Raw genomic sequence first — 17,930 nt, forward strand, 5'->3', positions numbered from 1 at the left:
TTAAGAAGCAGCAGAGGGCCTATAACACTACCTCGCGGAACGCCAGAAATCACTTCTTTTTTACCCGATGACTCTGCCAATAGCTACCTCTCTAACAGGAAGTTACGAATCTAGTCACATAACTGACACGATATTCCATAAACACACAATTTCACTACGAGCCGCTTGTGTAGCACAGTGTCAAAAGCCTTCAGGAAATCTAGAAACACGGAATCAATTTGAAATTCCTTGTCAGAAGGACTCAACACTTCGTGTGTGTAAAGAGATAGTTGTGTTTCACAAGAATTATGTTTTCTAAATCCTCGCTGACTGTGTGTCGATAGACCGTTCTCCTTGAGGTCATTCATAATACTCGAAAACAATATATGTTCCAAAATGCTGCTGGATATCGATGTTAATGATATGGGCCTGAAATTTAGTGGATTACTCCTACTACCTTTCTTGAATATTCGTGTGGTCTGTGCAACTTTCCAGCCTTTGGGTATTGATCTTTCGTCGAGCGAGCGATTGTAGAAGGGTTGTTCAGAAAGTAGGGAACGTTTTGGCACTAAAAAACAAAAAACTATGTACAAGAAATACATTTTATTATAAACATCTCAAAGAGCGACTGACATACTATTTTTCCACGTAGTCACGAAACACATTGAGGCACTTATCATAGCGGTGGACAAGCTTTGAAAGACCTCCGTCGTAAATTTCTGATGCCTGAGACTTCAGCCAGTGAGTCACGCCCGCCTGGAGTTCCGCGTCGTCATCAAAGCGTTGCAAGCCAGTTCTTCATCTAGGGAAACAAGTGGAAGTCGCTTGGTGCAAGATCGAGGGTGTGGGGCGCATGAGGGAAAATTTCCCTTTTGAATGAGTTAGGGAGTTCTTCAGTGCGGTTTGCCGTGTGCGATCGGGCATTGTCGTGCAAAAACAAAATTTTGTACGTCAGCTTTGGTTCAAAAAATGGTTCAAATGGCTCTGAGCACTATGGGACTCAACTTCTGAAGTCATTAGTCCCCTAGAACTTAGAACTAGTTAAACCGAACCAACCTAAGGACATCACACACATCCATGCCCGAGGCAGGATTCGAACCTGCGACCGTAGCGGTCTCGCGGTTCCAGACTGCAGCGCCTAGAACCGCACGGCCACTCCGGCCGGCTACGTCAGCTTTCCTCGGCGTTTGTTTTGAACTGCTATTCTGTTCATATGTTCAAATGTGTGTGAAATCTTATGGGACTTAACTGCTAAGGTCATCAGTCCCTAAGCTTACACACTACTTAACCTAAATTATCCTAAGGACAAACACACACACCCATGCCCGAGGGAGGTCTCTAACCTTCGCCGGGACCAGCCGCACAGTCCATGACTGCAGTGCCTTAGACGAACTGCTATTTGAAGGCTGTGCAAAGTTTGACAGTACCGGGCAGAATTTATCGATGCTCCACGTTCGATAAAATCAATAACAAGCACACCTTGCCTATCCCAAAACACTGTCACCATCAACTTCCTTGCTGACAAGGTTTGCAAACATCTTCTTGGTTTTTGGAAAGACCTTGCGTAGCCCCACTCCATGGACTGTAATTTTGCCTTACAATTGACGTGTTTCACGCAAGTCTCGTCACCGGTTACGATTCGATCCAGTAATGAATCACCATGTTTGTGGCAGGCCTCCAGCAAGGTCAACATTGCCCCCATTCTCTCTTCTTTATGGTGCTCTGCAAGCATTTTGGGCACCCATCGTGCGCAAAATTTGTGGTAGCCTAGCTTTTGAGTAACAATTTCAAACAACAAAGTCCGTGAAACTTGTGGAAAAAAAACCGGAAGCTCCGTTATTGGGAAGCGACGGTTTTCAAGAAACGTTTCATCAACTTTAGCGACAAGATCGGCAGTCACAATGCTCGGGCGTCCACACTTCTCTTCACCATGAACGTTGGTTCGGCCATTTTTAAACCGAATGCACCATTTCCGAACGAAACATTCACTCATTACGTTGTTTCCGTACACTTCGCACAGTTCACGATAAATTTGTATTGGTTTTAGGATTTTTGCCAAAACAAAAACTGTATCATAGACCGTGCTGGGTGCCAGGGTGGAGAAGAGTTTGTACCTCTTTAATTCAGACGAATTTTGCATGAGAGTGGGCTTATTGGTAGTTGGGAGCTCCAATGTTAGGCGCGTAATGGGGCGCCTTAGGGATATGGCGGCTAAGGAGGGGAGAAATCCAGTGTGCACTCCGTGTGCATTCCGGGTGGAGTCATTTCTGATGTGGAAAGGGTCCTTCCGGATGCCATGAAGAGCACAGGGTGCAGCCAGCTGCAGGTGGTGGCACATGTCGGCACTAATGACGTGTGTCGCTTTGGATCTGAGGAAATTCTCTCTGGATTCCAGCGGCTATCTGATTAGGTGAAGGCTGCCGGTCTTGCTTACGAGATGAAGGCAGAGCTCACCATCTGCAGCATCGTTGACAGAACCGACTGCGGACCTTTGGTGCAGAGCCGGGTGAACGGTCTGAATCAGAGGCTCAGACGGTTTTGCGACCGTGTTGGCTGCAGATTCCTTGACTTGCGCTATAGGGTGGTGGGGTTTCGGGTTCCGCTAAATAGGTCAGGAGTTCACTACACTCAGCTGGCGGCTACACGGGTAGCGGAGGCTGTGTGGCATGGACTGGGTGGTTTTTTAGGTTAGAAGGCCTCGGGAAAGTACGGGTTGGGCTGCAATCTCTAAGGGTGCATGGCAAATACAGTACGTACTTGGATCAAGGAACAGTCGGAATTTTAGTTGTAAATTGTTATAGTTGTGCTGGGAAAGTCCCTGAGCTTCAAGCGCTAATAGAAAGCACAGGAGCTGAAATCGTTATAGGTACAGAAAGCTGTCTAAAGCCTGAAATAAGTTCTGCAGAAATTTTTACGAAGTCTCAGACGGTGTTCAGGAAAGATAGATTAGGCAGAATTGATGGTGGAGTGTTTGTGTCTGCCAGTAGTGGTTTATCTTGTAGTGAAGTCGAAGTAGGTACTCTGTGCGAATTGGTATGGGCGGAGGTTATATTTAACAGCCGAACTAAGTTAATAATTGGCTCCTTCTACCGACCCCCAGACTCCGATGATATAGTTGCTGAACAGTTCAGAGAAAATTTGAGTCTCGTAACAAATAAATACCCCACTCATACGGTTATAGTTGGTGGGGACTTCAACCTTCCCTCGATATGTTGGCAAAAATACTTGTTCAAAACCGGTGGTAGGCGGAAAACATCTTCCGAGATTGGCCTAAATGCTTTCTCCGAAAATTATTTCGAGCAGTTAGTCCACGAACCCACTCGAATTGTAAATGGTTGCGAAAACACACTTGACCTCTTAGCCACAAACAATCCAGAGCTAATAGAGAGCATCATGACTGATACAGGGATTAGTGATCACAAGGTCGTTGTAGCTAGGCTCAATACCGTTCCTTCCAAATCCACCAGAAACAAACGCAAAATAATTTTATTTAAAAAAGCGGATAAAGTGTCGCTAGAAGCCTTCCTAAGAGGCAATCTCCATTCCTTCCGGACTGGCTATGCAAATATAGAGGAGATGTGGCTCAAATTCAAAGATATAGTAGCAACATCAATTGAGAGATTCATACCTCATAAATTGGTAAGAGATGGAACTGATCCCCCATGGTACACAAAACAGATCCGAACGCTGTTGCAGAGGCAACGGAAAAAGCATACGAAGTTCAGAAGATTGGCTAAAATTTACAGACGCGCGAAATTTGGCACGAACTTCAATGCGAAATGCCTTTAATAGGTTCCACAACGAAACATTGTCTCGAAATCTGGTAGAAAATCCGAAGAAATTCTGGTCGTATGCAAAGTACACAAGCGGCAAGACGCAGTCAATACCTTCGCTGCGCAGTGCCGATGGTACTGTTACCGACGACTGTGTCGCTAAAGCGGAGTTATTGAACGCAGTTTTCAGAAATTCCTTCACCAGGGAAGACGAATGGAATATTCCAGAATTTGAAACACGAACAGATGCTATCATGAGTTTCTTAGAAGTAGATACCTTAGGGGTTGCGAAGCAACTCAAATCGCTTGATACGGGCAAGTCTTCAGGTCCAGATTGTATCCCGATTAGGTTTCTTTCAGATTACGCTGATACAATAGCTCCATGCTTAGCAATCATATACAACCGCTCGCTCACCGATAGATCTGTACTTACAGATTGGAAAATTGCGCAGGTCGCAGCAATGTTTAAGAAGGGTAGTAGGAGTAATCCATCGAACTACAGACCTATATCATTGACGTCGGTTTGCAGCAGGGTTTTGGAGCATATACTGTATTCAGACATTATGAATCACTTCGAAGGGAACGATCTATTGATACGTAATCAGCATGGTTTCAGAAAACATCGTTCTTGTGCAACGCAGCTAGCTCTTTATTCGCACGAAGTAATGGTCGCTATCGACAGGGGATCTCAAGTTGATTCCGCATTTCTAGATTTCCGGAAAGCTTTTGACACCGTTGCTCACAAGCGACTTCTAATCAAGCTGCGGGCCTATGGGGTATCGTCTCAGTTGTGCGACTGGATTCGTGATTTCCCGTCAGGAAGGTCGCAGTTCGTAGTAATAGACGGCAAATCATCGAGTAAAACTGAAGTGATATTAGGTGTTCCGCAGGGAAGCGTCCTGGGACCTCTGCTGTTCCTGATCCATATAAATGACCTGGGTGACAATCTGAGCAGTTAGGTTGTTCGTAGATGATGCTGTAATTTACCGTCTAGTAAAGTCATCCGAAGAGCAGTATCAGTTGCAAAGCGATTTAGAAAAGATTGCTGCATGGTGTGGCAGGTGGCAGTTGACGCTAAATAACGATAAGTGTGAGGTGATCCACATGAGTTCCAAAAGAAATCCGTTGGAATTCGATTACTCGATAAATAGTACAATTCTCAAGGTTGTCAATTCAACTAAGTACCTGGGTGTTAAAATTACGAACAACTTCAGTTGGAAAGACCACATAGATAATATTGTGGGGAAGGCGAGCCCAAGGTTGCGTTTCATTGGCAGGACCCTTAGAAGATGCAACAAGTCCACTAAAGAGACAGCTGACACTACACTCGTTCGTCCTCTGTTAGAATATTGCTGCGCGGTGTTGGATCCTTACCAGGTGGGATTGACGGAGGACATCGAAAGGGTGCAAAAAAGGCAGCTCGTTATGTATTATCACGTAATAGGAGAGAGAGTGTGGCAGATATGATACGCGAGTTGGGATGGAAGTCATTAAAGCAAAGACGTTTTTCGTCGCGGCGAGATCTACTTCCGAAATTTCAGTCACCAACTTTCTCTTCCGAATGCGAAAATATTTTATTGAGCCCAACCAACATAGGTAGGAATGATCATCAAGATAAAATAAGAGAAAGGTTTAGGTGTTCGTTTTTCCCGCGCGCTGTTCGGGAGTGGAATGGTGGAGAGATAGTGTGATTTTGGTTCGATGAACCCTCTGCCAAGCACTTAAATGTGAATTGCAGAGTAATCATGTAGATGTAGATGTAGATGTAGAACGAGACATGCACTCGACCCCCTCCTTATCTACCACCTAATTAATTATGGGCACAACGGTATCGGAAGAAAATGATGGTGGACCTTGCTAGTTGTTAAAATATGGAGTGCACACTCACAATAATTTAATAGAAATCGTAATCTACTCAGAAAAAAGAGAACTTTATCATAATAAACAACAGGAAATGGCATTCAGCATATATCTACGAAATGTTAGGCGGATTAAATATTACAATGAGATTTATTATACATCAGAACATAAATGCATATGATTATCGACACAAACAGTAGGTTAAAGGATAGCGTGTACTGAAATATTATGAGAATAAGAGTTGGCTCGAGAACAAGGGCCTCGTACTGTCTGTGATGTAATAGATCGACGATAATGATTGGAGGTCCTAATGAATCAAACATTAATCTTCTGACTATATAGCAGTATGGAAATTAGTAGTGAGTGCTCAAATAGGATCACATGGAGAAACAAGCAAGGTGGACTTGTAGCAATGCGAGCTTGCGTGCTGCTGGGGGATTCAGTATAAAATTGATAAGGGTCTACAACGCCAGAACCGCAAAATACTGTACCAGCACTGAAATCTGCTTCACGTCGTCGGTAGGCAGCGTGCTGATGATGTAGGCGCCGACTTCTGCTGTGCAGCAACTCTGTGTCAACCCCTGGGCCTCTAAGGCTATCCGAGAATTCTAAGTTCTTCCGAAAAAGAGTGACCAAGTCGCAAGACTGCGGCTTCAACGAAGATCAGATCCTGAATCCCTCTCTGTGATGCGATGCAAGAGCGAAGCCAGCATTGCTCAACTCCCTACTCTCCTCCAAAAACCGCGAATCAGCATTCAGTGCTGATTCCAAAATTCCCCCACACTGCCTCGCAAAATCATTCGCGCCAATAGGGACCGTTCCCTCCAATATCGAGCAGGGCTTTATGACGTCAACTAGCCTCAGTTTAAGTTGGCCAATCATGCCTCTGCTATTCAGGTGAGGGCACTGAACTTGCCGTATGACCGGCTACGAAAACAACCTGCCTAGACCACCGGCAGTCCGGCGCCAGACAGTCGCACCCAACAGGGCACGATCCACAAGTATTCTCAGAATCAAGAGGACAATGCAGTCAGTCGGTGCCAAGAATCTTCGTTCCGGACGCGCCGGAACGGTAAACACAAAAACTGCGGCGACACTCTGACGTCTCGCAGGTCATTTCACCCTGCATACAATACGCGAAACTCGACCGACATCAATCGTTCTGCCAGGTGCTTAAGCCTATTGTACAAGCCCCTCAGAATTCAGGGAGGTGCAGCCCCCAACCGGAAATGCCGTGTGCCGCATCCTCCGATGCTTGCCTCGCACAAGCCACCCAGGGAAGTAACCCAACATGTTTAGGAATCAAGTGATAAGTATTTTTTTGAGCTCTCAGTACAAATACTCTCATTACAATAACCTTAATTGGTCTGTTACTACCGTGTAATGACATAGAATTATTTGCAGTGTTCATAGATTTTATGTACGACCAAAATTTTTTGGGGTTATTTTTAGAACCTGTATATAAAATATTGCTTTAAAATTCGTTAAAAGAATCTCTCATTGACCTTTTGACAGCTGCTTTCATTTCGCATAATTTCTGTTTGTCAGCGGGGTAGTGACTATGCTTAAAACGACCGTGCAAAATTCTCTGCTTCCTCAGCAACTTCCTATTGCGTTTGTTGTACCAACGTGGATCTTTTCCCTCCCCTATATTTTTGCTAGGCACATACTTCTCTAGCACGTAGTGGGCAATGCCTTTAAATTCCGACCAAAGATACTCAATATTTTTGTGTCTCGTGGTGAATGCTTGGAGCTGACTATGAAGATATACATTAATGACATTTTTATTTGTTTTCGCCAAACCAGAAAACTCTACACTGTTTCTTTGGTTTCTTTGCAGATTCCACTGACATAGAAGCCACAACGACATTATGGTCGCTAATATCTTCTTGTAGATTAACTTCCCCAAAAAATCAGGTCTGTTTGTGGCCAAGATATCTAATATGTTCCCATCTCGAGTTGGTTTTCTAACCAACTGCTCAAGGTTGTATGTTGAGAGCGCTCCTAGAATAGCTTCACACGAGTCTTTGCTTCTGCCCCTGTGATAAACGTGTAATTTTCCGAGTCAATGGATGCCAGATTAACGTCTCCACCTATAACTAATGCATAATATGGATATTTACTTCCTATGTACTCAAGACTTTCCTTATACATTCTGCGACGTTTGTTGCGAACGCTGGTGGTCTATAAAAACTTCCTAATACAATGGTCAATCCTTGTATGATTGACAGCTTTATCCAGACTATTTCACAGTCTGACCCAGTATCGATCTCAACTGCGCTTAAACAGCTTTTAACTGTATTGAACACACCACCTCCCATAGCATCACTCCTATCCTTCCTAAACATTGTCCAATCCGAGTTCAAGATTTCACTGCTATTTATGTCTGGTTTTAAACAGCTTCCGGTACCTAATACAATATTGGCATTTCTACTATTTATTTCGGAGAGTAACTCGAGGATCTTGCTACAGGCACTTCGACAATTTACTAACATGAGATTTAGTATATTTAAATCCTTTGGAATGACCTGTTTAGACGAACTAACAATTTTTACAGTTGGCACACCGACATCGGTGTCATGAACTGGCAATTTTTCAGGCCAACTGTTTGTTTCCCGTGGGGAGGAACCTAATCTTAAAAACCCCCACGTGCACGCCGCAAGTACTGTGCAACCCATGTAGCTGCTTCCTGTGTGTGGTGCACCCCTGATCTATCGAGGGGCGTCCTACAACCTTACACCATATAGCGTAGGTCGAGGAATCTGCAACCACTTTCGTCACAGAGTCGACGTAGCCTCTGGTTTAGATTCTCCACTCGACTGCAAACCAGAGGACCCCGGTTCACCCTGGGTACGATGCTGCAGATCGTCAGCTTGGCTTCCACTCCTCGAGAGATGGAGGCCGCCTTTGCCAATTTAGCCAGACGTCGAAAGGACCCAAGGATTTCCTGGAAACCCCAACGACAGGCATCGTTGGTGCCGACATGTGCTACAATCTGCAGCTGGCTGCACCCCGCACGCTCGATAGCCGCGGGAAGAACCTCTTCCATATTCTGGACAAGGCCCCCCGGCAAGCACACTGAGTGAACGTTGGACTTCTTCCCCGCCCTAGCCACATGTTCCTGAGGGGCTCCATGACCCGCCCAACATTGACGCTCCCAATAACTGACAAACTGGCCAGAAATTAACGTGACGGAAGTGGAAGCTGCAGATTGCCAAGCTTCTAAAGTAGCGTTCTGGTTCGTGTCGGGCAAGGCATGAGCCATTCATGATAGTGTAATTTCGACGCAGCGGTTGCTTCAGCGGAAAGACTCGTGTTGTCGAGTCCCTACGTGGAATCGTTTTTATTAGTTTTCAATTTTTACGTAAACAAACCGAACCTTTACGTAAATAAACCGAAATAATGCTCAGCAAAATGCATAGAAAGGAAGGGCAAAGGAAAATTTGGGATTTCAAATAAATTTCCAGGAAGGTATTACAAGGCGTTACGAGAACATCAGATATAAAACTAGACATATATATTTTACAGCTGGTGTGCGATGGTCATCGTAAACACAAGGGAATTTTGTCGGCATTTTGCACACGTTATAAACGTTGCATATTTGCAGTTACGTCGCACATTAGCAGTTTAAAGTTTCTATAAAAAAAACTAACATAATTTATATTCATGGAAGTTTCTCTCTCATCGCATGGTTTTGCAGCAAACCAACCGCAACGCGCCATTTCGCCAAATATTCGCGAGGATAGCTGGTGATGTAGAACTGCAGAACTGAATGTATTTTGAAGCAGTTTTCTCTGGCTGCGATTTGTTTCTCTATCTCTCAGTGAAATAAGAACAGTTCAAAGCTTTTTGATCAAATTCTTTATCCGGCAGCATAAATAGAGGTCGCTGTTGGGGAGAATCAGTTTAATACCGTACGATAACAGCCCCTCTCCATCCTAAAAATATCGTCGAATAATTTTGGAATTGTTTGTCCCGCTTTCCCCCTTCCTGTCACGAATCAATTAAAAGAAGAAATTTTTTCTCCTGCGCATAAGGCTTCATCACATGTCCAAACATTTCCGGATGTTAAGTTTATCAGATTTTGATGAAGTAATGACGTCATTCCTATGTTTTGCACCTTACTCACACATTTCGCTTTATTTGCGGTTCAAGTGACATATAAATTAAAAATAAAAAAAAGCTTTCCCGCACAGGGACTCGACCCCACGACCTCGGAATACAGTTCTGTACACTTTCCATTGCGCCAAGTGCCGTGTGGAAGCCACGCTAACTTACATGACTTTTGCCTCACCCGACCCGCGCCAAAATTATAATTGTCTCTAAACGCTTGACCATTTGGAGCTCCCACTCCCGTCACCTTGACTTATAACTAAGCCCTGGGTATACCATAAATTTTGACGAAATCGGTAATGACGAGTATGCGTGGTCCCCTCCTCAAGTTCCACACTGGACAGTCTAGGCATGTACAGACACGTTACAAATTGTGGCAACACTTTCGCCCATGTTGGGTTATGGCGGCAACATATTATCATACCAGCGAGACGTACTAGACACAACAATTGAAATTAACGCCAATTAAATGTACATTGGAGTACAGGAAGTCGACAGCGGTCGCGAGATATTTATCAGTGATTTGATCGGCAGCGCTAGGTGCGGCCCGAATAAGGTATTAGCGTCACTGTATACGTAGTTCACGGTCTTGACTCTGTTCTTGCGTCGTTCATATGAAGAGGGCGTATCCTTATTGTTGAAACCCAACCATGACCCTACTTGAAACAAAAGGTGATTTGAGACTCACCAACGTTGCAACAAATGCAGAGCACTAACATCAAGACACGGAAATCTCACAGCGTACGTTGTTAATGCAGTGAAACCTCCAGAAAACCGGGCGCCAGATATGGTCAGCCATAAAGTTGCCACAAATTAAAACATATATGATTAAGAACAGCTATATGCGAAGGGTGAGGAGCTGCACAATAAAGGAAGTCTGTAATGTGCTGGCAGATGATAAATGTACATGAAAATTAGAGAAATACTTCCATACAACCGCTTGGAATAGGGTTTGATAAAATACTGATGTCAAAACCTTACCATAAAACATGAAAACTATGTGGTATTGAACTTTATACACCACCATAACTACAAACGAGCGTCTATTCAGGATCTGCTTGTCAAATACTGACAAATGCTTTACCTGTCAACAGACTGATTCTATACTTCCTTGTTTTACTAGCTACGCAGTAAACGAGATATGGCAATGGACAAAGCATAAGCTTCACATTATGAACCACATCAAGCAAAAATAAAGTTTTGGAGGAACTTTTAGTTCCGACGAGGTGGCTTACCCATCTCAGAACAGAACGGTCACCGTATTGGTTAATGAGTAAATTCCGTGAATTCTGTTTGGGAAGAAAGGGCAAGTCACTACAGGAATTTCAGTACGACATCATGCAAGAGTATGGGAAAGTCTCTTAACATAAAAGATGGATAGTAGTAATAGGTGTGTATTTACCGGTGGTTCTTAACGAAAAGTGACACTAAAATGAGCGCCGTTTATGTATATAGTTCTATCTTATTTTCCTCTAGCACAATAGAAGAAATTTTATACAGAAACAGGCCAATCTTAAAAGAAAGCACTTACTATGAGCACTTACTATGTGACTAGAATATAGATTTTGACGTCGATACTGACATCACAATATTTTTATGATCTGATGACGGCAATGGGTGAAAACAATAATTCTGAAATGTATAATTTATGTGATCAAGATGGACTTTTACAGATAAAGTGCCATAACATGCACGCGGACTCATTTAGAGACTTTATGTCGTCAGTTGATCCTTAAAAAAGATTTATAACCTCAATATTATTTTATGTTTGCGTAAGAACCCTGCTTAAATTATCAGAAAGCCTTTTTATCTATGGGTGCATACCACATTTTTAGTACCTTGCCGGCGGGGGTGGCCGAGCGGTTCTAGGCGCTACAGTCTGGAACCGCGCGATCGCTACGGTCGCAGGTTCAAATCCTGCCTCGGGCATGGATGTGTGTGATTTCCTTAGGTTAGTTAGGTTTAAGTAGTTCTAAGTTCTAGGGTACTGATGACCTCAGATGTTAAGTCCCATAGTGCTCAGAGCCATTTGGTACCCTAAAAACATGGTATATTTTCTGAGAAATGTATGGAAGATTTTCATTTCTATGGCAACAGGAACCCTGAATTCATTTCTTTTTAATTAATGTAGCAACATTTGAGTTCCAGTCAGTATTCAAGACAAAATTTGTTACAAAGTACTAAACAGTATCGCAGGACAGTCCCTTCCTCATCATCTGGAGCAACCAGGATGGAAGTGCTGAGAATGGGGCAAGTGACTCACTCACAGATGCGAGAAGCTGAATTGGAAAAAACAGAGAGCGGAAAAGCACAGGACAAACCAGGAAATGATTGCGGAGTAAACCGGAAACCAAACCTTCGAAAAGACAAACTTGAAGCCGAGCTGCGACTATGCCCGTGTAGCGAAGGTCATGTCATAAAAAAACCTACACACATGGACTAAGCCTGGATACAAATGGCATTGAAACCAGTCCGCGAAGATCAGAATGGCGATTCAAAGTGCCCGGCCGTCACACGTAGGATCAAAGTTTGATGCCGCTATATGACCAATAACTTTTATGTGCTTGCAGTGGTAGCACCGAACAGCCTTTCTGTGATAGCTTTTCTTGTCTTGATGAGTACAACACTGGATTATATTTTTGTAGCTTTTGTGAAATTTATTGTAGTACGAGCTTCCAAAAATTGTATTAGAAAAAAAAATTAATACAAAATGCACTGAAGTTATTTTAGGGGCATTCGTCTTATAGCAGTGAGTGATCACATTTTTAGCAAAACCTCATCATTTACGAAATCCGTATTACAAATTTAGAAGAGAGTAATTAATCGGTACGCATGCGGCAACATTCGTTACCTAGTATGTCCCGAAACGTCACGCACAAAAACGGGTTCATTGGTTATAGAAAGATAGGGTCAAATGTTTTGGAGAACTTTGAACTAGGAATTATTTGTTTAGCCCACAGGAGGAACGTTTTACTGTAACTATCATGAAGTACAGTGACGAAATTGTTGAGTCTGCGCCCGCGAGCTCAGCTCCAGTTCACCACCGACAATAGAGGGTGAAGCTTTGACAATGCCAGCCACTCGTGCTGGCGAAACGTCAGAAAAATCATTAGATGAACGTCGGCCGAAGAACCCGAGACAGAAGCCAGCAGGCAGTTTGTCTACAATGACGAACTTTAAAAGTTACATGCTTTCATCATCTTAGCCCGATGGAGCACATCAGTTGGTTCTTTATAAATACATAAAACTGCAGCCAGTAACTTTTTTGAAATAGTTATTTATTTATGTCATGAACAAGATTTCAAACCTTTTCAGGGTACGGGAAGTAACATGTCTATTTAAAGCCTAATGCTGGGTGCTGTCTCTGTGACAAGAAGCTGCAACATACTTTAATTCATCGCCATGAGTATTGTTTATCTGCCGATTTGAATCCAAAATTTAGTTTTTAACTTACTGTGACAGTATGGGCGGCTTTTGTTGTTGATATCCATCTGTATGTTTCCATTGTGATGGCCATTTGGTACCTCATCTCTTACTTTTACAGGATATGTATGCGTGTACATTGTGATTACGAAACTTTGCAGCTTCCAGCATGTGCTATACAACTGGTACTTGGTACAAAGAACTTAACACGAAGATATGACATAGGTAGACTTTCCTCGGAGACATTATTTGTTAGCCGGCCGCGGTGGCCATGCGGTTTTAGGCGCTGCAGTCCGGAACCGCGGGACTGCTACGGTCGCAGGTTCGAATCCTGCCTCGGGCATGGATGTGTGTGGTGTCCTTAGGTTAGTTAGGTTTAAGTAGTTCTAAGTTCTAGGGGACTGATGACCTAAGATGTTAAGTCCCATAGTGCTCAGAGCCATTTGAACCATTATTTGTTTTTGCATTAGATGTGGTCTATAGTTCGCCGTAGGGGGCTTATGAAAATACCATAGTCATTGGCTGTTTTTGAGAAAACCCGATGAACATGGTTTTTGGGTACCAAAACCAAAATGCGGATTCCAAGACGGCTATTCACGGAACACAGATTAAATTTTTACTGTACATTCCTAGGATCCCGATCTCGAATAACCTTAAAAATGTTCTTTATATCTTTATCGTTTTCCGAGCTTCAAAGTTATCCAAGTTATGTACACGTAAAATACGCATATCCGGAGTGAGGCGAAAAGGTAGGAGAAATAGGCTATAAAGTATCTCCATTGTTATCAGAAGGGTTCTGGGAACCTTATACTATAGAATGAAGCATAAGCAAAATTTTTGTGCATGTAAACTCCAATATGAGGTATAAAATTAGTCTCGAGCTATTTCTGTTCACAAAAGTAAACTATCAAAACCTTACTGACCATAAAGTTCTTTTCATACGAGTGACATGACCCGCCGTAGCAGCGAAAACAGGGTTAACCGGTGGAAAAATGCTACTATCTGAGCACAGAGAAGGTTAATATGCTCCTAATTTAAAAGACCCTGAACAGAAAGTGGGGTACCAGCTGCCTCATTCCACCTCCTTCCTGAGCATGTTTAAAGGATTTTTGAAATATTGTGGCATGCGAACATATTTGCGCTTTTTTATGCTGAGGGAGAAGAAGAAAATGGCAGTGGGAAAGAGACATAAGGCTAATAAATACTGGAAGACAGACAGTGGTTGTGGTATATAAAGAGCTAAGGAGACAGTGACAGTGTAAGAGAAAGAGAGGGACGCAGTGGCAGTGGAACATAGCTGACAGTGACAGAATAGTGTTAGGAAATATGTGAAGGGGGCAGTGCCAGTTGGACAGGAATAAAGAGAAGGAGAAAGTAGAAGTGGGTGAGAGCCAGTGATAATGAGAGACAGAGTCTATGACAGTGACAAAGAGGAAGAGAGAGAAAGCGACAGTGAGGAGACACAGCAGCAGTGGGAAGGAATGAACGTGCTATTCGCAGTAAGAGAGAGCAATAGGAGGACAGAGTGAGAGGAGACAGTAGTAGCAAGACAGAGAGACTGAGTCTGTGAGACAGGAGACAGTGACAGATAGAGAGACACAAAGGTAAATTGAGCTGAATGAGGAAGTGAGAGTGAGAAATTGGGGGAGTGGATGGATATGAGCGACTTACAGCGATGGACTAGTGGGTGTGAGAGAGTTACAGTTAGGGAAGCTTGTTGAAGTGAGAATTGGGTTGCATGTTAAGAAGAGCGCGAATGTGTTCGCATGCCAAATTTTAGTGAAAATTCTTAAAGATGCTGAGGAAGGCAGAATGAGGCAGATGGTATCCTACTTGTCAATCAGAGTGTTTTAAAACAGGAGCATATTAACCTGTCTTGTGATCCGATGAGGGCATTTTTCCACTGGTCGAATTATTATGCAAATTATTTTCAAAGTAGGCCCTCAGATGTGAGCGCGAAACTCAACAACAATCCCTTTCCTCTTTTAATCTGGAACACTAAACTACACTGACACTCAGTTTCGATAACTGTCAGGGACAAGTTAATTAAACGAAGAGAAAGTTTTTTCTGTACGTATAAAACAATTCACAGAAGCAATAGACACAACAGGAAACAGATATAGTAGAAAAAAAATCACTAAGATGAAATATAGTAAGAGAGAATAAATTTAAACGATGGTCCATAAATTGTGGTCTCGAAATAAAGCATCAAAAATGCCGGAAAAAATTAGTTCAACTGTTCGGCGTAATGGGTCTAAATAAGACATCTAATTTCAGTCAGACAATATTTAATATAATTAGGGTGGACGCGTAGTAATGATACGAAAGAGATAAGCAGCTACCAAAATTCAAGGACGTTTTAGCTGACAGGATTAATGCGGTATATGGTTTTCCAACTGAAATTATGGTTCGTTACTCCTTAATTCTTGAGAAAAATAGGTATCAAACTTGAGACGCCAGACGACGGAATGCACCTCGCTTTACCTTACTGCAATTAGAATTTAATTTGAGAAAATTACTACTTATATTCTCATTTGAAATTGTTTTTAGTATACCCAAATGATTCTATTATTACTGAAAATGATTTTAAGTATAGAGGAAGGTGCCTATTATGGGAGATCTCAACAACGCGTGAGATGGGACTCTGATTAAAGTAAGTGCTCAGAACTGTTGGGAAGTATCAGAACTTATTTCTCACACTGAATGAGGCATAGAGCACTGACAATAACGCCATTACAGAGCTAGATATTGTCGAGAATCTTTGATTTTAGAAGTGTTGAATTTCAATTTTTTGAGTTCAAAATGGCTCTAAGCACTATGGGACTTAACATATGAGGTCATCAGACCCCTAGACTTAGATCTACTTAAACCTAACGAAACTAAGGACATCAGACACATACATGCCCGAGGCAGGATTCGAACCTGCGACCGTAACACCCACGTGGTTCCGGACTGCAGCTCCTAGAACCACTCGGCCACAACGGCCTTTTTCTTTTGTGTGTACGTGCTTGTACGGCCTTATGAATCGTTCTTGAAACCGAACAGCTGAACTATGAGGCTATGTTTAATAGTGCAAGATGGCTTATCCCTAATATGCAATACCATGAGTATTTAAAATACAGTGGTTTCACGTTGATTTCCAATTAACAAACAGTTGCATCAAATTTTGTAATATAAAGTGTAGTAATGTGAGACGAGGAAAGTTTCTCTTTAGGAATGGGACTAGTGTGACGTCCATTCATCATAGGCATCCATAACCTGCCTCGTACGCAGGTAAGGAGGCGGTCGGCATCTGAAAACACGTCACATCATCTGCGAGACTCTCGGAAGTGCCCAACACCTCGTTCCACAGCTGGTCAGGACTGTTTGGGGCCGGTGTCGGCTAGTGTATGTTCACATGACGATTCATTTTGGTCCACATATTTTCAATCGGATTGAAGTCAGGCACTCAATGAAATCAGTCGATCAGGTCGACGTCAGCGTGTTGTGAAAACCGTTGCTGAGGAATTCACCTCGTGTGAGCTGGTGAGTGGTCCAGCTGCAATTGGATCACACTATTGAGAAAGCGCATCCTCAAATTCCTTGCCATAGTATCTCTCATGATGTGCACTTACTGATCCGCTGCGAGATAACGATAAATTTAATTAATATCCCTGTCCCATCTGATCACATCCACCCCCAGCACGAGACTGCGTGGTGGCAACACCACGTGAGTATTGTGTATTATACTGTGGGTCACAACATGCTCACCGTGGCATGTAGACCATCACCGGACTCTCATTCACTGAGCTAAATATTGACTAATCTGGAAAGATGACGTGGCAAGGGCGCCCATAACCGGTAGGTAACAAGTTAGGGGGGGGGGGGGGGGGCGGAGCGCCCCCTCCCCTAGGTCTCAGAGAAAGGAGAAAATATAATATAGTCAGAATTTTTTTTTCAAGAATATGTGTTAAAATCTGAATTATTCAGGTTTCTAACAGAGTCGAAAATGGAACACTTTTAAGGCTACTTCCAAGTCGTCATTTGTCTTCCTAAATATTAAAAATACACCACATACCCAGGTTTAACCCCCCACCCTACCTCTTACAAACGATCATATGTGCGGCTTTGTGATGAGGTGCCAGTCACGGTCTACATTCCATTCAGCGAAGACAAGCCTATAAAGTCTGTGATCATTAGAAAGGGCCACTTAATTAGTAGTCCTATGGGCTCGAAGGGCAGCATCCCGTAAGCGGTAGAGAACTGTTCCAGAGAAATTGGTCTCATTCTTGAGTTGGACGGAATTTAAAAACGGACGTTCCGTACCAGCGTCAACTAACACGTTGTCTTGCTGAGACATCGACCCGTTTCGTCAGGCCGGTCCTCGAAGCGATCCAATTATCCCTTTCTCGCGCCAATACTTTCGACTTCCGGGCACAGCGGGATTGACCGCCGGACCTCACTGCCGCTTCACGTCCACTGAAATCATTGCACTGGACGAAAGACAGGACGCAGCCTCTCGTGACCTGTATATGCTGCGACATCCTGGCATCATGGCTGGCGTATTTCGACTATATTTGTATTACGCTTGCAATACATCAACCAGCAATAAAGTTACATATATTATGGAGGAAAAGCGAACCCTACCTAATTAATTCAGTCGTTTCCACAGCCTCAAAGGCCCCCAACCGGCTTCCACATAACTACACAGATCTTCTCTAAATTATTTATTCATGGCAGAAGCATCTAGACGTTTCAGACAGATAAAGGTGTCATAATGCATATTAAAATAATATGCGGTAG

This window comes from Schistocerca serialis, chromosome 3, assembly GCF_023864345.2.
Source record: "Schistocerca serialis cubense isolate TAMUIC-IGC-003099 chromosome 3, iqSchSeri2.2, whole genome shotgun sequence".
Lineage (NCBI taxonomy): Eukaryota > Metazoa > Arthropoda > Insecta > Orthoptera > Acrididae > Schistocerca > Schistocerca serialis.